The sequence below is a fragment of the Pituophis catenifer genome, unplaced genomic scaffold (genome assembly GCF_029215685.1).
Source record: "Pituophis catenifer annectens isolate HBS135680 unplaced genomic scaffold, rPitCat1.0.hap2 SCAF_1, whole genome shotgun sequence".
Lineage (NCBI taxonomy): Eukaryota > Metazoa > Chordata > Lepidosauria > Squamata > Colubridae > Pituophis > Pituophis catenifer.
This window is the reverse complement of record NW_027256881.1, coordinates 250,384,606-250,410,093: the sequence shown is the minus strand read 5'-3', so window position 1 is coordinate 250,410,093 and position 25,488 is coordinate 250,384,606. Positions and strand designations below refer to the sequence as shown.

The following is a 25,488-nucleotide window of genomic DNA, read 5'->3' as shown; positions in this document are numbered from 1 at the left end:
CGAGGATGGCGGAAGTGCTTTGCTACGTTCTCGCTGCTGTTTTGAGTGGCGGCGAGGCGAGGGCGCCTCAAGGGCAAATGCAAACAGAAGCTGTCGAGTCTGAGAAATATTGAGACCTGGCTGAGGTGTGTGTGGAGGGGTCTGGGGGCTCTTTGAGGAGAAACGGGGCCGACCTCGCAAGGCAGGTGGGCACAACTTTAGGTCACAGATCGGTCTCTGAAGGGGAGAGCCACCTGCCCTGGCTTCTCCAACGAGCGCCCTCGACAGCGCCGACGCGTTTTGCAAAATGCGTTTCTCGCCCAGAGCAAAGGTAAACTCTTAACTCATTCCTCACAGGAACGAGCCCTCTTATTCATTAAACTCCGTCCTCTGGATCTGTGTATGAATTTGAAAACACCTCAACTGGGCAATGCTGTTACTATTGTGCTGTTATTTATATTAACTCCTTGTTTAAACTAACAATAGCCTGGTCTACTGATAACCCTGAACCGTAAAATTTACAAATTTATGCTCATCTAAACATAATTTTAATCTGATATGCTCATCATTTAATAAAACCCAGCCTCAAAATGCAAGTATTACCTTGATCTTTCCTTTAGTTTTGACAAAAAACCACATTCATTCATCATAGTGAAATTAATTTACAGGTGTGCCTTTTACAAAAAGGGCACCCAAACCCTGCCAGTTAACTATCAGCCTCTTAAGTATAGTAGGCTCTATGCTAGACCCTTGGGATGTGGTGGCTCAGTGGCTAAGATGCTGAGCTTGTCGATCGAAAGGTCGGCAGTTCAGCGGTTCAAATCCCTAGTGCCGCATAACGGGGTGAGCTCCCATTACTTGTTCCAGCTTCTGCCAACCTAGCAGTTCGAAAGCATATAAAAAATGCAAGTAGAAAAATAGGGACCACCTTTGGTGGGAAGGTAACAGAGTTCTGTGCGCCTTTGGTGTTTAGTCATGCCGGCCACATGACTATGGAGACGTCTTCAGACAGCGCTGGCTCTTCGGCTTTGAAACAGAAATGAGCACCGCCTCCTAGAGTCTGTAACGACTAGCACGCATGTGCGAGGGGAACCTTTACCTTTAACTTTTACAAGGGATACTATATTGGGGGAGGGATTAGTGAAATGAGTATTATAAGACTGCAGTCTGTATTATACAGACTGCAAATGAAATGTTACAAGCTCTGATTATTGGTTTAAATGTAATAAGTTGCTCCATCTTGGCCTCTGGCTTTTGCACAGGAGCTAGGTTCAGACATTCTATTAAGCCTGAACTGGGTGCTCCAGATTAGAGTTTTTTGTGTTTCTTTATTGTCATACTGCATTGATGCCAATTGACTCCTTATTGAAACATTCTAGTTGGACCATAGATGAACTGTAATTAGCTAATGAAAAACAAAACTATCCATTGTAGTAATTTGCTTGTAATTATGCAGTCACAATTGTGTCACCTGGACTGTGAAACTGCTTGCCAAATTCTGGCTTACTCCAAAAGTAGTCAATATTCCACTTAGTCTTTATGACCTCTAATTGCTCTCTGCCTCTTGCCATTCCACCACTGCTTTTTGCAATACTCCTTTTGAAATGTGAGAACTGGGAGGGGAGGAAAGGAGGGGGGGGAAAGGTAAAATTAATCATAATAATCTGTAATCTGTAATTTTTTTCATTTTTTTGTGAAGAAGCCTTAAAAGTAAGCATGCCAGCTCGGAAGACAGCAATCTTGGGTACAAATGTGACACTTCAGTGTCAAATCTCTGACTACCCTCCTCCAGAACTGGATATCAAAAAAACAATCTTCATCTGGTATTTGGAGACATCTGAAGGGAATAAAGTAGAAAAACTTTATTCAGTTGTTGCTGGAGAACATTCTTCAAATAGAAATGGTTCAAGACTGGATACAATTCAGTTAAAAAATGGAAACGCTGCCCTTTTCCTTCCACAAATACAGCTTAATGAAGAGGGCAAATATATATGCCTTGTGATTCTTACTTCTAATAAAGTTGAAGGAGCCACCATTCTAAATCTAGTTGGTAAGTGACAGTTGTGGTATACCTTTCCAGAGAGCAAACTTGTTCTTTTGCCATTCTTAAACTGTATTAAGATTTATCTGAATGCTAGTTGCATAAGATTGCATTCCAAATCTCTTCCTCTTATGAAGAAGGACCCCTCCAACTAGATCTTTGTAAGAAAGGGGAACCCTGGAAAGAGGGAGGTAGGAAAAAAAAAGTTCCTCCCCATTTTTTCATTTTTGTTTCAAGAATCCCTGTGGATGGTGTAACGGTTAAAGCATCAGCCTATAAACAGAGAGACTGTGACTTTTACTCCTGCTTTAGGCATGAAGCCAGGTGGACCAGTCACACTCAGCCCTAGGAAGGAAGCAATAGCAAACCACTTCTGAAATTTTGCCAAGAAAACTGTGGGGATTTCTCCCGGCAATTGCCAAGAATCAACATTGTCCGTTCTTGTTCACTTTTCTCATTTTATTTAACCACAATATAAATAACTCTTGTTATTAGCGCAATTAATTGTAGTCGGCAGTGCCTGCATTGAATTAAACAAATATATTTTCTATGTCATACCTCCATGATATTGCCTTCAGCCAAAGAATGAGACACCTGTAGGTTGTTCTTAGCCTTACAGGTGTTTAAAAAGAAACTTTCTTCAAGCTGAAAGGTGCAAGGTGTTAAATTCGCTGGTGTTTGGAAGGACTGAGGCGAGCCAGATCACAGATCGTAATGTTTATTAACAATCAACAAACTCAATACTAACAACAACAACGCGTGCCTGTTGACAGCTCTTTTATAGCTTGGCTGTCAAACAGGTGGCCAATCAGTAACAGTTTAGTTAACACGTGGCTGCTAGGAGGACGGCTCCCAGCGGCACGCAGAACACAACACAAGGGATGTACAAGTGATGAGGCTTTGCTACCTGCTCTCTTGTTGGGAAGGTTGGGTGATCAGCAAGAATCAGAGATATTTTTTGGCTGTTTCAAGGTAATCTAGACATATCTTCTTCCATCTTCATTGGACCCTGGCTGGTCTTGTCTGTCACTGTTCTGCTATTATCTGCCTAAAGAGTTAGATATAATGGCACATGAAACACAACATAAAAATTAAAAATATTTGGTGGGGTTTGAATAGCGTAACAATGAAATGGTAAAACAGGCTGAAGTAATGTAACACTAGGAACCTACTTCTCCTGAACAAAAGCTGGAGGTATCTGGAAATTAACATGTTAAAGAGAGAGAGAGAGAGAGAGATTCTACATACAAATGTTGTTTGTGATTCTACTTCTTTCTGACTCTTAAGTTTTTTTTTAAAAAAAATTAAGTTAAATTTGGACAGGACAGAATGTGCTACACAGGAAGGAGCCTAGAGATAATGAAGAATCCTACAGTCATTCTTTCTGCTGTGCAAAGTACAGAAAAAAACACACACAAAAGAAATTACTGTATATGCATGAAAATAAAAAAAGAAAGAAATATGGCTAAAACTAATTTATACCTATACCATTCACTATGTGTCTCTATATTTTTCTATCCTTTCAAAACAACCTTGTTTCCACCACATGCCTACACTGATTCATATTTTGCCTTCCCTCCCTCCCTCCCTCCCTCCCTCCCTCCCTCTTTCTTTCTTTCTTTCTTTCTTTCTTTCTTTCTTTCTTTCTTTCTTTTTTCCTTCCTTCCTTCCTTCCTTCCTTCCTTCCTTCCTTCCTTCCTTCCTTCCTTCCTTCCTTCCTTCCTTTCTTTCTTCATAGTCTTTGGAAAATCTGTTATTTGAATTGGATGTTAAATGCAAATGCTGTTTGAGAAGCTGAAAGGCAAAATAAAATACAACCTATGTAAAAAAATCAATAACCAATTCCATTTTTATTCAAATGCAATGTAGTTGAACCAACTGTCCACCTGTCTCCCAAGGAACTTGAAATTGAAAACGGAAACGTAAAGACACTGACATGTACAGTGAATAAATTCTATCCTGATGCAATTGTCATTCTTTGGCAAGAGCATTCTAAGCAGATGTCGGATAAAAGTGTACTTGCAGAGGATATTTGCACGGGAACTTCTGTGAGAAATAGTGATGGCACTTACAACACCACCAGTAAACTGAGACTTCAACCATCTTCACAAGATCAAGGAAACGTTTATAGTTGTATTGTACAGCATGAATCATTTGCCAGATATCCAGTCTACAATGTAACTTTAACAGTAACAGGTACTCACTATGAAAAATATAACAGTTCTCTTGCTTAACAACAGACATTTTGGGCTCTCAATTGTGGTTGTAGTTTGAGGGTTATCTGTACTTGAAGTATATATTAAATAAATGCTCCTCCTGACTTCTCAGCAGGGTTGATTTCAGTGGTGCACAACTTTTACCTATAATTTTACAGACTGAGGTAGAATCATATGTCCTCCCTGAAATAATTATGAAAATATCTACAATGCTTTATCTAAAAGTGTTTATGAAAAAGTGAAATAACTAATAGAAGAGAAATGGAAAGATAAAGTCAAGTGCATTGGGACTACAAGGCCCAGAATTCCAACCTAGTATGGCAATTTTTCTACATGACCTCAAATTGTTCATGTTGGTAAAACATTCCACAAAATAAAACTTAAGGCAAAGAGCACCAATAGGCAACAAAATGGCATCCATGCTTCAGAGTAAGGAAATATTATTTAGTACATTATGGGGGCAACCCTCCCCCCAATATATTGTATGCACTGATAGGCCTGTGGTGACTGACTAGAATTGGTCCACATCTCATAAATTCTGCCCCGGACTCAACTAGATTGTGTTATTAGATGGTGCAGTAATTTCTTCTCATAACTTAGTGTAGGGATGTCAAACTTGATTTCATTGAGGGCCACATCAGGGTTGTGTTTGACCTTGGGGGGCTGGGGTGGGCATGGCCAGCTCAACATCACTCATATCGCGGGCACCTGTGGTGACTCGAGCACTCTGCCGGGGAAAACGGGCTCCCGAGTTCCATTTTCGGCTGTGACGGCCACTCTGCCAGCGAAAATGGAGCTTGGGAGGGCCACCCGCAGGGGTCATCCATTTTTGCTGGCAGAGGCACCATGGGCCGGTCCTTCATTGTTTCCAGGACAGTCCTGTGGGCTGGATCCGGCCCCTGGACCTTGAGTTTGACACCCCTGACAGTGTTTTGCTTACAACAGAATACCCTATATCAGCATTGTTTGTTTCTTATTATGTAATTACATAAATTACATTAAAATGCTTACTTATTAAAAGCACCAAGAGCAATAAATATTTTGTATCAGAAGCAACATAATTTCTTTTCTTATTGTCTTTCTACAGACCCTAACTCAACTACTAGGTTAATCATTTGGCTGGTTTTAGGTTTCCTGATTATTTTTTTTATGGTTGGATTGCTTCTGTACTTTGTCTTTTTGAAGAAACGTAAGTCATTCTACATATGTCTTATCAGTACCATCATTTATCTATAAAATTGCAGCCAAAATTTATATTTGTGAAGGTTAATTTTAAAGTATCATTATTGCAAAACTCTCAGAGAACAGCCACACAGAGGCAAAGACCTACAGGGGGAAATGGAAAATAGATTAAACATAGGCAGTTATGTTGCACCTATCAAATTACAGGTAATCCTCATTTAGCGATCACAATTGGGTCTGGTAACTTGGTCATTAAATGAAGCAGTCGCTAGGTAAAATGGCATTTATGATCTTACTTCATCCTTCCTTTTGCTTTATAGACCTGTGAAGGTCATATATGCAAGAACTGGTTACAAAATTATTTTCTTATCAGCATTGTAACTGTGAATGATCACTAAACAGGGCTATCATTAAATGAGGATTTCCTCTCATCTGGCTCCTTGGTTTACTGAGGAGCTAAGAGAGATGAAGTTCCAGAAAAGACGCCTAGAGAGCAGTTGGAGGGCCAGCCTTTCTAAATCTGACCGAACACTGGTAAGATCTCATACTAAGAATTACCTAGTGGCGATAAAAGCAGCAAAATGGTGCTCTTATTGCATCATCAGATAACCGCCCAGCCGCCCTGTTTAGGGTGACCCGCTCCCTGCTCCACCAGGGAGCGTGGGAGGACCCCTTGGAGGGTAGAGCTGAGGACTTTGTACAGTTATCTGTATGACAAAATCACTCAGATTCGGGAAGACCTAGACTCCGACTGGGTAGTTTCAGGGGGGGATGACTGAGGCAGGTCTTGAGAATGTTATCTGGGATGAGTTTGATCCTGTGACTCCTGAGGACGTGGACAGGATTCTGGGCAGACTGAACGCAACCACATGTTTGTTGGACCCGTGTCCCTCTGGTTAGTGCTGGCTTCCCGGGAGGTGACGCAAGGCTGGCTCCAGGGGATTATAAATGCTTCATTGGGTGAGGGTGACTTCCCTGCCACCTTGAAAGAGGCAGTGGTGAGGCCTCTCTTCAAGAAGCCTTCCTTGGACCTGGCAGTGTTGGCAAATTATCATCCGGTCTCCAACCTTCACTTTGTGGCGAAGGTTGTTGAGAGTGTGGTTGTGTAACAGCTCCCCCAGCACCTGGATGAAACGACGTATCCATTCCAGTCGGGCTTCAGGCCTGGGTACAGCATGGAAATGGCATTGGTCATGTTGGTTGATGATCTCTGGAGGGCTCGGGACAGGGGTTGCTCCTGTTCTGGTCCTATTAGATCTCTCAGCGGCTTTTGATACCATTGACCATGGTATCATGCTGCACCGGTTGGAGGAGTTAGGGGTGGGGGGCACTGTGTTGCGGTGGTTCTCCTCCTTTCTCTCCAACTGGTTGCACTCTGTGTTGGCAGGGGGGCAGAGGTCGACCCTGAGGCCCTCATATGTGGGGTGCCACAAGGGTCGGTCCTCTTGCCCCTTTTGTTCAACATTTATGTAAAGCCGCTGGGCGAGGTCATCCTTGGTTTCGGGGTGAAGTACCACCAGTACGCTGACGACACTCAGCTGTACATCTCCAGCCCGGACCACCCCAACGATGCCCTTGAAGTGATGTCCCAGTGCCTGGAGGCCGTAGGGATCTGGATGGGGAGAAACAGGCTCAGGCTCAACCCATCCAAGACCGAGTGGCTGTGGTTTCCGACATCCCGATATAGTCAGTTGGCGCCATTACTGACTATTGGGGGCGAATCGCTGGCTCCCATGGAGAGGGCTCGCAACTTGGGCGTCCTCTTGGATTCACGGCTGTCTTTAGAAGAGCATTTGACGGCCGTGACCGGGAGGATTTTTCATCAGGTTTGCCTGATTCGCCAGTTGCATCCCTTTCTGGATCAGGACTCCTTACTCACGGTCACTCATGCCCTTCTTCCTGCCTGGACTATTGCAAAGCTCTCTACATGGAGCTCCCCTTGAGGAGCACCCGGAGGCTCCAACTGGCGCAGAGTGCGGCCGCACGGGTGGTTATGGGAGCAACATGGCATTCCCATGTAACACCTCTCCTGCGCAAGCTGCACTGGCTCTCCTGCGCAAGCTGCACTGGCTCCGGTGGTCTTCCAGGTGCGCTTCAAGGTTTTGGTTACCACCTTTAGAGCACTCCATGGCTTAGGACCTGGTTACCTATGGGACTGCCTGCTGCCACCAATAGCCTCCCACTGGCCGGTACGCTCTCATAGAGAGGGGCTCTTCCGGGTGCCGTCGGCCAAACAATGTCGACTGGTGGCCCCCAGGGGTAGTGCCTTCTCTGTGGGGGCACCTACTATCTGGAATGAGCTCGCCCCGGAGATACGGAGGATCCCGGATCTGTGCACCTTCCACCGCACTCTTAAGACCTTTTTATTCCATCAGGCTGGCCTGGCCTAATCTTTTCCCTTTTTCCCTTTTTAAAATGTAAATTTTAATCTGTTTTAAATTATTGGGGTGTTTTAAATCTGTCTTGGGCCAAAATTGTTTAATTCGGTTTTACTTTGCTTTTAAATTTTGTATTTATGTGTTATATCTGTGGCTGTTCACTGCCCTAAGTCCTTCGGGAGTAGAGCGGTATATAAATCAAATAAAATCTAAATCTAAATCTAAATCTAAATCTAAATCTAAATCTAAATTATGTAATCTTTTTAGACATCATTTTCCAGAACAGCATTAAACTGTTGTCTAAAAGAAATCCAATTATCAGCTGGAACACGACTCTAGTACCTGTGCAGAACACGAGTACAAAATCAAAGCGAATTTTGGCAGATGAGTAAACTTGCTGGTCTGGCCATTTGTGTGAACTCACCTCCTCTCTGCTCCCTCCATCCCATGTTAAAGAGAGTGATGGAGGGATGTCTATTCTTGGTGAAAGTAGAAAAAAAAAGCCAGAGAACCCAACAATCAGATTTCTTCATATCTCTCCCCATAAATGTGTAACAAGTCTTTTATCTCATTCCTGAGTCAGAATAGGGTTTGGTTATTGGAGCAGGGCAGAGTATCCCTGCATATATATTTTTTTCCAGTCTAATAACACAGCAGTGAAATGCACCAAGTAGAAACACATATAACTGTTTTTAAGAATAGAATAATGCTTTGTAAAATGTTGAAAGAATAATCCTAAAATATTGCTGCAACATTTCAAGCAACAGGGTTTCCATTTTCCATTATTTTTTTTATAGATCCACCATCCGTGGAAATGGTTGGAAGTGAGGAACTGAAGCATTTGGAAGAAACACAGTTGCAATGCTTGATTTCACACTTTCGACCCAAGCCTTTGCAGGTAGACCTCTTCTTAGTAATTGAAGTCCAAAATATAAAACAGAAAATAGCCTCTTGGCATACAAAATCAGTTAAAGAACCTACGGAAGATGATGAAAATTTTCCTCTTCTTGGAAACTTAAAGGACATGTTCAAATTTTATCCAGATTTGAAATCAAAACCAAAAACCTATTATGATTTCCAGTGGAAAATCTGCATAAATCCAGATATACAGAAGCTGAAGAAATTTGAACTTTTATTAGAAGTTAAACATAAGGGCTTTCAGCATGGATCTTATTCTAAAAGGAAATCATTTAAAGTCATAGGTAAGTGAGGATTATGGCAGAATATTAAATGATGCTGAAACTTTAAAATTATTTTATGGTTTATAAGAGAACTGATTTGTTTCAAGATGTATGAAAATAGAGGAGACTTATCTAATTTTGGTCCAGCCATGGTCCTAGCAGATACTGTATCTTCGACTACAATCCATGCACTGAATATGAATTGTGATAGGATATTGTTTATATCTTGGCATGGATGGGCTGGAAACAGCATTACTTGTATCTCAATATTTATGACTATGTGTTGCATCTGATATCCATGAACATTTTTTAAATTCTTTGAAGTATCTTACATCTCAAAGGGAAGCTAGATGTATCTTGGTTAGTATTTGAATCAGAGGTGGGTTTCAGCAGGTTCTGACCAGTTCTGGAGAACCAGTAGTGGAAATTTTGAGTAGTTTGGAGAACCGGTAGTAAAAATTCTGACTGGCCCCACCCCCATCTATTCTCTGTCTCCCAAGTCCCAGCTGATCAGGAGGAAAGATGCTATTCCATGTCACACTCTATAGATATAAAATGTTGTCCATGCTGTTTATCATTTCACCAGCTGAGGTGCAGCTGAATCCACCATATCTGTTCACTTCCCTAGCTAAAATTTGACTTCATTGGAAAGCATTTTTTGATGACAGACACGGAATTGTTTTCATCTGTAGGGTTTTCCCGTCAGGTATTACTTTTAACATATTATGTTTTTTTCAAAGATAATTTTAGACTGTTTAAAATGTTTCCACATCATTATTCACAGGATTTTCCTAAGTATTATTTTTATATTGGATAATGCACTCACATCTGTCTAGATAGAATATAGAATAATAGAGTTGGAAGGGATCTCGCTGGCCTTATAGCCCAACCCACAGCTGAAACAGGAGACCCTGTATCATTTCAGACAGGTGACTGTCCAGTCTCCCCTTGAAAAGCACGCTATTCCACTGGTTAATTGCTCTTCCCTGTAGGAATTTTCTCCTTAGTTCTAGGTTGCTTCTCTCCTTGGTTAGTTTCCAACCATTGTTTCTTCTCTTGCCTTTTGGTGCTTTGGAAAATAGTTTGATCCCCTCATCTTTGTAGGAGCCCCTCAAATATTGGAACAGTGCAGAGGTGGGTTTTAGCAGGTTCTGACCAGTTCTGGAGAACCGGTAGCGGAAATTTTGAGTAGTTCAGAGAACCAGTAGTAAAAATTCTGACTGGCTCTGCCCCCATCTATTCTCTGCCTTCCAAGCCCCAGCTGATTGGGAGGAAATGGAGATTTTAGAGTATCCTTCCCCTGCCACGCCCACCAAGCCATGCCACACCCACCAAGCCACACCCACAGAACCTGTAGTAAACAATTTTGAAACCCACTACAGGAACAGTTCTATAATCTTCCTCCTAGTCCTTCTTTTCATTAGACTAGACATACCCAATTCTTGTAACTGTTCTTCATATGTTTTAGCCTCCCACTCCTAATCATTTTTGTTGCTCTTCTCTGAACTCTTTCCAGAGTCTCAACATCTTTTATGTATTGTGGTGATCAGAACTGGATGCGGTACTCCAAATGTGGGCTTACTAAGGCTTTGTAAAGCATTACTAGAACTTCGCATGATCTGGATTCTATCCCTCTGTTAATGCAGCCTAGGATTGTTTTAATAGAGGGACAGAATAAAGATCACATGAAGTTCTAATACTAGTATCAGATCTGAATACTGATAGAGATCTAGATCAGATACATTTCCCACCATTAAGCAACTCTAGATTGTTGGAAAATTGATGTGGGTGATTTTCAGTTTAGTTTACACACAGTACATCCTAGTCAATCCCTTTATTCAGATCATAGCTGCATATACATCACTCATTTCAGCTAGCAAAAAATAGTTTGATGTTTATTTGTGAAACATCACAAAGTTTAAAAATAGTTAAAACAGGATAAAAGGCAGACAAAAGTAAAGAGAGAGAGAAACTCAAACAAAACACAACATTTTACATTATCTGTCTATCTAGCTCAGGGGTCTGCAACCTTAAACACTCAAAGAGCCATTTGGACCCATTTCCTACAGAAAAGAAAACACCAGGAGCCACAAAACCCTTCCTGTGCCTGACTGTTTCTTGAGCGGCCCCAAAACTAGCATATGTAGTTGAATTAAACGTTCTGTTTTCTTCTGAAACTTTACTTTTCTTGGATTTATCCATGGTTGGCCTACCGGGGGTTGAAAAGCTCAATAAATTGCGTGCTGGCGGATGTTGCACATTGGTGGTTGTGACGCATATTTTGAGTGACAGGGAGCCGCAGCAGAGGGGTGAAAGAGCCACATGCGGCTCCAGAGTCACAGGTTGCTGACCCCTGATCTAGCTATATGTGTGTAAAAAAGAACAGAACTTTCTAGTGGAAACAACACTGTAGATATTTAGCATGGATAGTCCCAAAGAAGGAGGGCCTTTGGTTCTTCCAGCTTTAACCCTTTTAATTATATAATGGCAGCCAAATACAAATGGAAACTGGGACACTAATTGATCCTTCTATTCCGCACCATAAAGAAACAATTTGGTGGCCAGGGATGATGCATCCAATAAGACACCTTTGACCTTTCAGCTGACAGAGATACTGATTTTTCTACAGTCAGGGTTCCTTAGCTTGGTCCTCCCTTGCTTTGTGTAAATAAACAGATATGGAATAGTGGGCAAGGAAAAATGGTAAGAGATGTCATCAAAGCTTTGGAAGACTCAGGCATTGCCTTTGAAGACTCTTCATTATTATCTGGGCATATTGCTGCACATCACAGTTTTGCCGTTTGAATTGAAACCCTTTTGGTTTTCTTCCTAGCCTTACCAATGCTTCATGAAGTTCATTGTTCCACAAATGTGCCAAGATCAAATGAACCGCTCACTCTTAGTTGCAAAATTCATTCTTATTTTCCGGAAACCCTTGAAGTCTGTTGGAATAACGATGATAGAATTCTAGACAGTTCCTTTTCAACTCCACCCACAAAAGGTGCTGATGGGTTTTACTTTTGCATCAGCGAGATCCAGTATAACCCCCAAGTGGAAGATTCTGGAAAGAGGTTTGTCTGCAGAGCTAAGCTTGAAGGATCACAAGCATACAAAGAATCTGCATGGCAGATGGACATTGTGGGTAAGTGGAACAGAAAAACTACAATTTTTATTATCCTATATTGTACATTGCATGTTTTACTCCTAAGGCCTAAGGCACAGAGTAATTCCAATAAAGTGCAGCTCCTTTTTGCAAAAAAATAATGAAAAAATAATAATAAAAAATCCTGTTCCTCTGATGTAATTCCACTCTTTTAACAACTGACACTTCTAAACTTTTACTGCTGTTGTAATGATAGTCACAATCCCTTACTTTTTCTTTTGTTGTTCCCTCTTTCAATTCTTCTCTTCCCACATTGCCACAAGGTGTGATTTCAATTAAACTTTCTTTTCTCAGAATAATATTCCATGCATCTCAGAATAAGACTCCTCTTACAATATGTGTATAAAAAATACATCTATCGATACTTAAGTTACAAAATCCCTTCCTGGTAATAGAAGAGGAAGACATATATCTGTTATGGCGACCCCATGGTACGCGTGCCAGAAGTGGCACACAGAGCCCTCTCTGCTGGCATGTGCATGGCATGTCAGATCACCGTGGCGTTTCTTTCGTGAACTTCTGTTTCCCTGCAAACAACGAAACAGAACTCATGAAAGAAAAAGATCTTACCTCTTGCTGTGCTGCGGGTGTTGGGATCCCCCACCTCCTGCCAGCCAGCTGGTCTTCGGGTCTCTGCTGCGCATGTGCGCATGTCTCGCACCTTGCACCTTTCAGTTTGGGTATGCACGCACCATCACTGACATATATGCTCTCAGACCAGGGTTTGGTATCTGAAATCAACTCAATTCTTTCATTCTGCTTTCTTTTGAAGCAGAACGGGATATTGCTGAGTAGGTTACTCTTTGATGGCTTATGGTGTAGCTTCATGTAACACTTGCCTAGAAGTTGGATGTGCAAAATGGGGAAATATATGCTAATAGCTTTAGTTGCATCTATGTGTGGATTACAGGATCTCTTTTTTTAAAAGTGTGTAAATGTGCCTTTGTGGAATATTACATGAGCAAGCAAAAATCTATTTCCACACCAAATTAGAAATCTTCATTGATATTATTTTATCATTGAGACTATTTTCTGTTTCATTTTTCACCAGATGTGTAATTTATATCCATTTGGCACTTTATTGTGTTTGGATGATGACTTTGGCACTTAGTTGTGTAATCTAAACAGTCATGTGGGAAGAGAAGTTTGTGGTTTCACTTCACAACTCTGTACTGAATATTAACTCTGTTATTTGCTGTTGTGCTTTATTTACAGTTCTGGCTCCCAAAGTTTACAAAATTGAATGTAAGCCCTCTGTACCTGAGTGTGGGAAATGCATCACATTGAGTTGCCTATTGACAGAATACCATCCACCTGAGTGTGACATTTATTGGAGAAAGGGCTTTGAAGAGCTTATGGATGCTACAGTTAAAACAGAGGAACCGCAGTTGGACAGAATGTCAAAGCTGTACTCCAGGACGAGTGAAATAACCTTTATACCCAGTGCAGAAGACCATGAAGTAGAATTCTTTGTTGAAATAAATCATTGCAAGAAAATTGTACAGAAGGGATATACAGTCATGCTGAAAGGTGATTGTTATCATTGTTATAAAAAAATATATATCCAAGGATATAGGAGTGTCTATGGAGATTCTCAGTCATCCAGGTCATGGTTGTCCCAAAGGTGCTTTTTTCAAGATGTAACTGGACTTTCTGGTTTTTCTTTGAAGACGTTTCGCTTCTCATCCAAGAAGCTTCTTCAGCTCTGACTGGATGCTGGGAAATGGAAGGATTTATATTCCTTGCAGGCAGCTGGTCATTTGCATTCTTTTAGCGGATTATTAAGGTCACCTGGACATTTATCTGTGTCATCATGGTCACCTGAGTGGTGCAAATGGGTATGGAGCCTTCTTGGAATCGTTGAAAGGACTCTGTTGTAGATTGGAGATAGATGATGTCGAATCCCTCCCCCTCAGTTGAGAGAGCGCTGTTCAATTTTGACATAGATGGCTTCTTTGACCCCTCTTTCAAACCAGCGATCCTCTCTGTCCAAAATATGGACTTTGTTGTCTTCAAAAGAGTGGCCTGTGTTTTTTAAATGCAGATGGACTGCTGAATCTAGTCCTGATGTGTTTGTTCTCCTATGTTGTGCTATGCGTTTATGGAGTGTTTGTTTTGTTTCCCCAATGTACAACAACAACCACCCATACAACAAACAACCACTTCATAAACATATGGACAGAAAGGATCCACTGGTTTGAAAGAGGGGTTAAAGTCTTCAAAGAAACACCAGAAAGTCCAGTTGCCTCTTGAAAAAAAGCACCTTTCGAATAACCATGATCTGGATGACTGAGAATCTCTATAGACAGTTGTTAAGGTACTAACCCGGTTATTAAATCTGGATTCCCCATTAACTTTGCTTGTCAGAAGGTCACAAAAGGTGATCACATCACCCTGAGACTCTGCGACTGTCATAAATAGGAACCAGTTGTCAAGATAGATAGATGATAGATAGCTATCTAGTTAGATAAACAAACTTTATGGTATTGTTACACACATTTTACTTTTAAGTTCACATCAGTATACAATAACATGCCATGGATTAATGTGTGGAAACAAACCAAATAGTGAGAAGCACTGATGTCTCACTGCATGACTAACATATGTACACAAGAAGCAGGGAAACGGAAATAATTGCTACTTGCCTAAATCAATTGAGAGCTGCTTTCATGTATGAGCACTGTTCTGTGTGAAATAGTGCTGTTAATCTATTGTAACAGCACAAGTTCATATTGAACGATGGTTCCTTCTTTCTTGTGGTAACAATATAGTGTTAAAAATTATTCTTATCTCATTTGATGCTTTGTAGAGTAGGGTGTTGTTTTCATGTAGCAGTGATTCCTTGTCTAATATTGATTTCTCTGTCTTGTCACATTTATAGATTTTCCCAAACTTTCAAATATTGTTATTGAACCAAGTGATGCAGATTATGGAGAAAGTGTAAATTTAACTTGTGATGTCACAGATTTCAATCCTAAAAAAATTGGTACTCAGTGGTTCCTGGGAGATAATTCAGTAATGAATGGTGTAGTCACAGAGGATTTAGACATGGCCTGTAATGGTTGTTACAAATTAACTTCCGTGTTTGAACTAAGAGCTACCGCTTCAGTTTGTGATAAGGCCATTTGTTTCAGGGTGAACCATGCAAGATTGACAAAACCTATTACAAGAGAAGTGTATCTAAAACTTCCAGGTATGTACCAATTTTTTAATTTAGTTTTCTTCTGATGTTAATTGGTGAAGTCGGGTTCCGTTTATCCTTTTTAGGCTTTATTAAAAGTAATAGAATTTAACAGGTGAGGAGTGTGGCACAGCCCTATTTCCTATACCTGCAATGTTACTTCAAAGAAAATCTCCCTGTCTGTAGCACTGTTAATCTGTCTTGTGTCCTTTGTGCTGTGGATACCAGGAATTAAGCCACAGCCCAGATGTAACATCTGTGGGAGCAGAGGTACTCATCATCATCTCATTTTCTTCTTTGACCATGCCATCTGGACACCCCTGGCTTTTTATCATGTATGGGAAAATATTTATGGGATAAGATTATGTGATTTACCAGTAAGATACATAGACATCCATTTCCAACAACAATGGCACCCAAATGATGGAGCATGATGACACAACACAACCCCTGTCCTTTCATACTTGAATTGCACATCACAACACACACACACATTCTCCTTCCACTGTAGATGCCTATACTATCATATGTAATGCTGTCACTGAATTTCAACCAAGTGCTGGAAACACACAAAAAACTGTAGAATAAGCCACAACAACATGTATATGTTTGTTTTGTCTTTTTGTACTTTTTTTGGTGTAGTCTTGTTTAGCTTTATTTTGCTTTTGTATTATTTTTTTTTTGAGTTTGTATTTTAATGTTTTCAGTAAAATAAAAATTGAGAAATCAACAACAAAAACAACAACAAAAAAGTTTGCTATGTCCAGCTTAAATGGTCAGTCATAGAGAAGGTTGCAGACATGATTTTCATTCATTGGGTTTTGTTGCAAATGGTGCAGAAAGTGTCTTCACCTTGTGGTTGGTAAAAATTGTGCAGTTGGTCTTATGCAATAGTTCCATTATGCAAGATTCCAGAGGATCAATCCTTAAAAGTGTTTTCTTATATTAAAAATTGTTCTTGCATTAATAATATTAAGCCAAGGTTTGGAAACATATTATTTACATTGTCATTTCTGCTCATTGTTTTTCCTTCTCATTTAGTCAAGCGGCCTGTTTTGTCTGAAATAAAGGTGACCCCAGATCATCAGAATATCCTCCTTGAAATTTCTATATCACAATTTGCACCTCATGATATACAAGTCAGATGGTACCATGGCTGGAGACAAATATCTGAAACTATCAATCCCAAGAATATTGAGATTGGAAAAGATCACTTATGTTATTTTGTTAGTAAAATACACTTGGATCCAAAAGCACTGGACTTTGGGAAGACAATACGATGTGAAGTTAAACATCCAACATCTACTGAGGAAAAAAGCTTAACACTGAATACAATAGGTAAGTTGGATACATACATAAATACTTTATTTATTGAAGGAGTATCCAGACCAGTGACTATTTTCCAACAACTGAATATGCAGTTGTCTCCCAATTGTTGTAATGAATCCAAAATTCTCACTCACTAAATAGTAACAATGAAAAAAGGGAAAAACTGTAGTGTAAGCAGTGTTAGCTATATAAAGAAAAGGGCTCTGTAGTGGCCTATTAGTCACTCCACCATAGACGTTATTGAGCTAAAACAAGACTTTTGCTGTATCTGCTTATACAGGCTGTTGATATCTGTGACCCGCATCAGTGTTAAATTTGTTTGGTCTCAGCATCCCTTCCTACCTTTAAAAATCATGGAGAACCTTAAAAGTGCTTTTGTTTATATGGGTTATATTTATCAATATTTATCCTATTGAAAATTAAAATTGATACATTTGTTGCCACTAATGTTTCTCACACATGGTTGACAGGCTTTTTATATTGTATTATTTTTCAACATAGGCTGGCAAATAATTTTGAATTGACAGACCTCTGAGAGAGTTTTGGGGGATCCCTAGGGGTCTTTGAGCCACCTTTTGATAGGTACTGACCTAGATGCTAAACAGCCCACAATCTGTATGTAACTATGGCACTAGTGATGGTCCTTTATTCCAGATCAGAAAGTTATGTGACTGTTCAGATCTCTTGAGTGGCACCTAGCCTACTCCCACATTGCTCTAGGTTTATTATGACTTAACTATCCATATCTGCCTGCACAGGGAAAGGAAGGAAGTATATAACTATAATGGATTAAAAACCGCATATGGCACAAAATTACAGCATGTTATCTTTTGGAAGGATGCATAAAGCTTCCCCAATCTATGTCAGTTCGATTCTCATCTTGCTGGTGTGGTAGCTGCCATCTATATTAGAAGACAGAAACTCTTAAAAGTATATCAAAATGCAAAAAGTGAGCCACAAATAGGGCTGACTTATTTCAACAAGCAAACTTTTTTTTTCAAATTCCTGTGTGATGGCCATGCTATTCTGTTTGTACGAGACATACTGAAGGTGCTATTTTAAAGCTAATAGACTGACAGACTGAGGATAATGAAAAATTGCTTGATGATCTACTCTGGTAAAGTTGGCTCTATCCATAAATTTTTGTACCATGTTAATTTCTAAAAATCAGAAGATTCTTAGTATGGTTGCTAGAATGGATTCTACTCAGAAGCAGTGGCATCAGCAATGATGCTCAAACCAATCCATCTGATGAAAACATCACATTAACATGATATAAGTCTTGCTCCTTTTATACGTTCATTATGACACTACACACATATTGAAAAAGGAGAATTTGTGGCTCAATACTGCTATTATTTTAACAAAAGCAGTCACTGGGTTATATTGTCATCCATGACTTTGGTTCTTAAGAAGTATACAAATCCTAATAGGAACCTTAAATACACCAATCTCTTCCTTTTGCAATGAAATGTTGAATGTATCAAACAGCAATTGATATTTCTTCCATAGTTCTTGGTCCTACAACAGCATGGAATGCTCTTTCTGAAAGACAATTGAGGGCAGTTGACTGTTTTACTATACTTAGATTATTGTGATATGATTTGAAATATGTTCCAAAGTTTAAATGAGTTGACTTGATTGTTCTTTCTCGTCCAATTCCAAGATTTCTCTGATCTTCTTGAGGAAACCCAATATCATCACCATGAGTCATAACCATTAGGAACTCCTTCAAAGTAAGTATTAAACTTTGAATGCAAGTAAAATGCAGATATGTGCATAGATTATCATATTGGTGATAAACTGTGTCAATTTGGGACTTGTATTTAGATTTATAGTTGACAGTAATAAAAAATATGATCCAGAAAGGAGGGAAGGGGAAGATGGTCTTTGTAGGGAGAACAAGAAAGAATCTGGGAGAAAGAATCTATAGTAAATCAAGTTCATTTTCCCTAGCAGATTGATACTTGGAAATCTGATCCTGGTATCACTCAGGACTATTATTCATTGCATCAGGGGCACCTGAGCTAAAGCTCCCCTTACTCATGATTTAATAACAGGTGAGAGGGCTCACACAGCATGTATACTCAAGACCTGGTTTGGCACAGAGAATTCCTCTTCTGGAAAGGTGCCACCTGGGCTTTCAATATAGCCACAGCTGCCACCCCACAGCAGAAGCAGTGAATGGAATGGCTAGAGTTGATTTCAGAGACCTCAGATATCAGCTGTGTGGTTGAACCAAGATAGGATTTTTTTGAAGTATTACTTTGTGGCAAGAAGAGGAGCAAAACATAATTATTTTCCAACTGTTATTGCATCTGCAGAGAGCTGTCCAGCCACCTTGATCAGAATAATCCAATCTTCCCTGGAGAAGGAAGAACCTACAAACATCTACAAGGCCATTGTGGAGATTATTCTAGCCATCTGTTGGATAAAATTGTTTGAATTCACTCTGAGTTAGACTTCAGCTGTGCAAGATCCTGGGACCGGGCTAATGTAGTTAAGTGAGAAGAGTTTGAACCTGTTGGATCTAAGGAAATGGATAAGATATTCAGTGCTGTGAGTGTAGCCAACTGTATATTAGATCCATGTTTACCTGGTTGATAACATCTTTCAGGAGGGGATATATAATCCATCCAAGCAACAATGAATGCTTTTATTATTTTAAAAATAATAGAACTTTTAAAGAGGTGGTAGTCCAGCCCCTCAGGAAAACTCTGCTGGATGCAGCAGTATTGGACAATCATAATTTACATTCCATTTACTCTTAATCCCAGTTTGATGGACATGGATTGGGCAGCTATCAGAACATTTACTATAAATGGAAAACATAACTCACCCATTTTTATGTCCCCTAAGTTATTTTATTAGAATATAAACATAACGTTACATTTGTATTCTAGTAAAACTAGAGACATTTTATTGAAATATTTCCTTTTAAGTTTTTTTATTTTTAATTGGCTATTATGCTTTTTTGTATATGTACCTTTTTTCAAACCATTTGAAAAGATATTAATATATTTTGTTTACAGAATGCTATCATTTTAAAAAATTCAGAAAAAATAGATAACTTGTACTTTAAATAAAAAATTAAAACATTAAATTTATACATTCTTAAAAAATTGCCCCTTTTGTCCTCCATTATTATTTTAATGGGCGGTTTTATACTTGTTTTAACTACAGTTTATTTAATTACAATTGTAAACTCCTGTAATATAGTGCAAGATTTTAAATAGGAAATAGCAGTCAAATATTTAAACAGATAAAAATAGTTCAGTCTTTATTATTATATCTTTGGCAAATCTAAGATGACCCTCTCATGATAAAATTGAATTTATTATAAAAGTTAAGGAAAAGGTTTTAAAATTCATCTTACAGACAAATTATTAGGGGTTATACTTCTCTGATTTACTTATCTACTCATCACATCCCTGGATATACTAATTTCACTTCATAATATATAATTTATCAAGGGACATATTATTATTAATGTATAATTTAATAATAAACAATCAAAAGAGAAGTATATTTTAAAAAGGCTAATCCATTGTAATAGCTCCACACTCTTTTTATCAGAAGTTATTTCAGAGTACGAGTGCAAAATAATGACACACCCCTATTAAAAATTAAGTTCTCAGCAGGACCTCTTTCCAGGTCTATTAGTTCTATATTTCAGGGACAGCCCACAAAAAAATCCTGAAGAAATAATTTAAGTAGATTACAGAAGCTAAACTGTTATTATCCATTTGGTGCTTCAAAAACCAGGGAGGGAGGGAGGGAGGGAGGGAGGGAGGGAAGGAAGGAAGGAAGGAAGGAAGGAAGGAAGGAAGGAAGGAAGGAGGGAAGGAGTTAAGAAATCTGCAATGTGGAAAAAATGAAGTTTCTGATTTGCCATTAGTTTTATTTATATATCAAATTTATACTGTATGGCTGCCTATCTCACAAAAATTGCTATATATATATATATATATATAAAAGCGAAAACCACTCATGCCATAATCATGAAATCTCCAGAACCATAAAGCCTACAAACTTGAAATTTGCCACATATGTTCCTCTTGGCTTCTAGGTGCTCACTAAGAAAGGATTTTTTGAAATGACCATCAGAGCATTAGTATTTCCTATATTATTATTAACACGCTCTGATGCTAAGGAGTTCTACTCCCCCTCCCCACCTGAAAAGAAATTTGTTCTAAATGCAAAGCACAAGCAGAGGAGAGGAGTTTCACTTTCAGTTTTACTTTCACAGCAGCTTTACTACAGAACAGTTGAGCTAAGCCACACCCAGCCTTCTTCTTGTCTCCTCCTTGCTCACACAGCAAATACTGTTTGAGTTTCTAATTCAAACAACCCCTCAATTGTCTAACACACTGACAGGATGCTAGCCAGATGAATACCAATGGATGCTGCGGGCTGGGACATTCTACTCCCCGCTCCCCCTCTGTTCCAACTGCCAGTTGCATTATATTAACACACTCTGATGCTATGGAGTTACACATTCTACATTAAGTTTCAGACTGTAAGTGTCAATTTATCAAGCCCAAGCACATAGTTTCGTAGTGAAGCATGGGCGTCCAGCTAGTTCTATATAAAGCTAATCAAAATTCTGCATATTATCTGATTAGTACAGGAGTAGCAGGTGCTTTGTATCAAGCATCCATCCCAGCCTTGCCCATCACAACTGTTCCAATCCAATCACCCTACTAGGGCCACAGTTATTTTAAAAACAAAATAGAAAACCCTGCTAGGAAGCGTTTACACACATAAGAAACCTATGCTTCTGAAGTTATTCCTCATTAAGCTGAAGAACCATAAACTGAACTTGATGTTCTGTCTTTTATTAGCCACAATCTGGGACAGGACATATAATTTTGTGTTACATAACTCCTTGCCACATAATCAAAAATAGTACATAGCATCATTTGCTGCACAGTAACTGAAATGTCTAAACACACTTCAAATTTGCAGAGATGTCTTCTCATTAATCCAAATGCAAAGACTGCTTCAGAACTGGGACATATTTAATCATGGATTTAATTTAAACAAACTGATGTTAATTCAGTCTCTCTTCAGGATGTCCCTGTGTTCTGCCCAATCTCAAGTCATCTTCTCAGCTTCCCTCCCTCCAGGTATGAAATAAAGGAGACAATGGTGCTACAAGAAGGCACAAGCAACACATTGCCAAAAAAAAAAAAAATCAAAATGTTCAAGTGTGGTAAAGATGAAGAAATCTGAGCAGTACGACTTGCCGTATAAGCTGAAGTCACCAAGACAAAGCCAAACACATCCCATTATAGCTTAATGTCCCATGTGAACCCAGATACTGGTGCTCATGTCTTACAGTATAGTGTGTTCTGTGAATCTAGCCATTGTGGCTTGTTCAAGCAACCATGGTTAAAAGAACCCACTGGTTAAAGCAATGTGTGAATTCAGCACCCCCAAAAAACTGGTTCTTTTGACTTTCTCTTTTCTAGAGAAGTTTTCTTGAATTATAAGCTTCAACCATCTTAGGACAGTCTGTTAGTTTGCTTGCTTAGTTATTTACTCATATATTTTGAAGAGTTATAAGGCTGTCCAATTCAAAACAATGTGACTCTGGGCTGCATTCCTCTAAAAGCATTATAGCTAATTTAAACTTTTTCTTTTCTTTTAATAACATAGACTTTATCCTTGAGAATAGATTTTGGTGAGGCATAATGGGAGTTGCAGTTGAAGAGACCAAGATGATGCCAAACTACCCAAGGTTGCAGGAAGGCAGTGTTGGCAAACCTTTTCGGCACCAAGTGTCGAAACGGGAGTGCACACATGTGTGTGCCGGAAACCAGAAGAGCAGCTGCCGGTGTGCATGTGCATGCCGGGAAGACGATCTTCCAGTTTCTGGCGTGTGCACACCGGCCAGCTGGTCTTTGCGCGTGCATGCACACCAGAAACTGGAAGACCAGCTGGTTGGTGCACATACACAAGCCGGAAACCGGAAGATATCTTCCTGGTGTCTGCATGTGCACCGGGAGACTGCTCTTCCAGTTTCCGGTGCTCCCATGCGCATGAAGACCAGCTGGTTGGCGTGCTGGAACCCAGAAGAGCAATGAGCAAAGAGATGGATCTGTGTGCCACTTCTGGCACGCGTGCCATTGGTTCACCATCACAGCAGTAATGGGATACTGTAAGTGGACTGTGCTGAGTTCCATGTTCTGAGTAGGGGTGAAGCCATCAGGGAGTGGAGTCTGAAGTAAGTTGGGCCACCGATTCTCTTTCTTACCTTTCTTTGTTTCTCTGATTGGTTCTCTCTTTCAAGGCTGAAGAAAAGCATTTGAGCTTTTCCAGTAGATCAGGGTGACCTGCCGGTGACGTGAAGTATTGCTGATCTACAATATTTCATACTGAGAAAAAAAAAATCCACAATGAAGGTGACAGACTGGGAATCCAATTATATAAAAATATCCATGTGGTGATTTCTGAGGAGCCATTATTTTTGCTTTGCTATCGAAAATTAGTTAGTTTAATGGCGAATGAAGGAGTTTAGTCAAGTTTAAATTTAAAAGTTTAATGGAGGAGGTGGGAGTTTAGGATTATTTTCCTCAACCCCCTTATTCATTCGCATGTGCTTGTTTATTCCACCTTAGTCGTGATGTGACTCAGAAGCCCATCAAGACACAGCTGCTGGAATGCCTCCTGTGTGGCGAGGGCTCCTCTGACAGAGGCCATGTCTTTAGGACATACCAAAGTGTTTACTCACTCCACTGCCTTGAGCAACTCTGCTCCTATTACACCAACTCTGAATTCTTTGCATTTGCAACCCATGAAGCGACAAGGGGCTGCCTGGCCTGTGGCCTTCTAATGTGTGCTACCTTTAACAGAAGCAAAATATAAGCAAGAAAATTTACCTTGGCTGAGGCAAACAAACTGTGCATCTCACCTTCTATTATTTGTGTCAACATTTTAGTCAATTCCTCCTCCCTGGACTGAACTGTCAGCTCTTTCTCACGTGGCTGTTATTGTGTCACATACCTTGATGCAGAAAGCCGTTGGATCATGTTGTGACGCTCTCAATGTTCTACCTAGTAAAGGAGGCACCGTGTTTGGTTCTTATTGTTCTATATTCCTGTAGCTTCTTCAGGAGTTATCCAGTGATCAGATTGGCCATGCTGAGAGAACACTCATGTCATGAAGATCTCCCCCAGCCATGCATTAGAAGACAAGAGTGCCCACTGCAATTCTCTGCTTCTGAGCTCAGCCAGAAACTCACACAATAACTAACAAGTGAGAACAACAGAGATGCTATTGCGTGAGATCCCTCCCTCACTTTGTATTCAGTTTCAAGCGTACAAGTTGTTATCTTACAGCCTGTCAGGCCTCCCTATTATGGGACATCAGCGGTGCTGAATTTCCAAATATGGGATGGTTTCTGGATTCCTGCATGACAAACCAGGTACTTACATGTTTCAGGCTCAGCCTTATTCAGCCCAGGAGGAAGTTTCAACCATGCATCCTTCTCCATTCTGAAGCTTTCTGGATAGGCTGAACTACTATCCCAACAATTCAGTGTGCTCAGATTGGTGTGGAATGATGGGAGATGTAATCCAATAGGCCTGAAGGATTCCAGGTTGGAGAAGGCTGATTTCAACATTAATGGGGATACTTTGCCAGATGTAATGATCTTTCTCCAGGCAAAACTGAATCAGTGGATGGTTCTGTCACTAACAACGAAGGCTGGTCTGGATATAGTCCCCTACACTCCAGATAGATTAGTACTGTCCAAGTAGATACGCCTGATCATCTCCTTGGCACTGTTTTAGGTGTTAGATTTCTTTCAAAAAAAAAAAAAAACCACAACACACTGCTATAACCTTTCTCATTGCAAGACAGACTTGGAATGAGGTCTAAATGCAAACCCTAGCATCCTTATGTGATTTACTTTCAAGGGAATGGATGAGTGCAGCATGATTACCTCCTAAGGATTTATTTTTATTTTTTAGGATCCAAACCCTCATTTTGCTTTGACCAGTTGAAAATTATTTTTTTTTAATTGTACATTTGCTTATGTTGTGTTTCCTTACTGTCTTTTTGGCCTTGTTAATAATAACCCCCCATTTTATTCAAGGAATCATAAAATGTAGAGGTTGAAAAATGCAGATCATCTGGCTAAATCTCTGACCAGAGCATTATTATAGCATCCCAAACCTTCCAACATCCAGTCTCCAATTAAGCAGAGTCCACCTCCTCCATTGCTAAACAGCTTTTTGCATTGTTAAATATTAAATTACTATTCGCCCCTCCTGATATTCAAGGGAAATCTGTGCATGTCTGTGTATTGGCTCCTAGTGATTGCCTGGATAAGTTACTGCAGTTTTCTTGGCAAGATTTCGTAAGTGGCTTGCCATTGCATTCTTCCTAGGGTTGAGAGTGTGTCTGGCTCAAAATCACCCAGCTGATTCTGTGCCTAGAGTAGGACTAGAACTCTCACTGGAGTTCTATAGATCTCTATAGATGTGGTGGGAGGAGTTTTCAAATTTTCAAGATAGCATATGGAGCCACCTAGAATAGCCCCAAAGCGAGATAGACAACAAATAAATTTAACACATAAATAAATAAAATACACCAAATGAAAAAACAGGAGTCTTATTTCTGGACCAATTCATTCTAAATTCTGGTGATATGTGTGGACTGTTTAGGATACCAAACTATTGTTCTGAAGTGAATTACCTTTTTTTTTTTTAAAAGATTTTTCTTTGAAATTGAAATGAATATAATGTTATTTTATCAAAAATTCAACAAATAGCTCATATTTCTGTTTTTGTTGCCATTTTTATTTCCCACCCAATACCTTGAATGAATGCA

The 25,488-nt window shown here is 39.7% G+C and overlaps 2 long non-coding RNA genes across 2 annotated transcripts; one reads left to right on the top strand and one right to left on the bottom strand.

Moving 5' to 3' along the window:
* Positions 1-2,831: 2,831 nt before the first annotated feature.
* On the bottom strand, positions 2,832-23,856 carry LOC139327588 (uncharacterized). The gene is made up of 3 exons (XR_011601675.1): positions 23,659-23,856; positions 22,910-23,030; positions 2,832-3,068 (listed from the first exon to the last, which is right to left on the bottom strand). It is a non-coding gene; the product is annotated as an uncharacterized lncRNA (long non-coding RNA).
* LOC139327587 (uncharacterized) lies at positions 16,478-19,534 on the top strand. The gene is made up of 3 exons (XR_011601674.1): positions 16,478-16,659; positions 18,317-18,386; positions 18,975-19,534. It is a non-coding gene; the product is annotated as an uncharacterized lncRNA (long non-coding RNA).
* Positions 23,857-25,488: the final 1,632 nt, after the last annotated feature.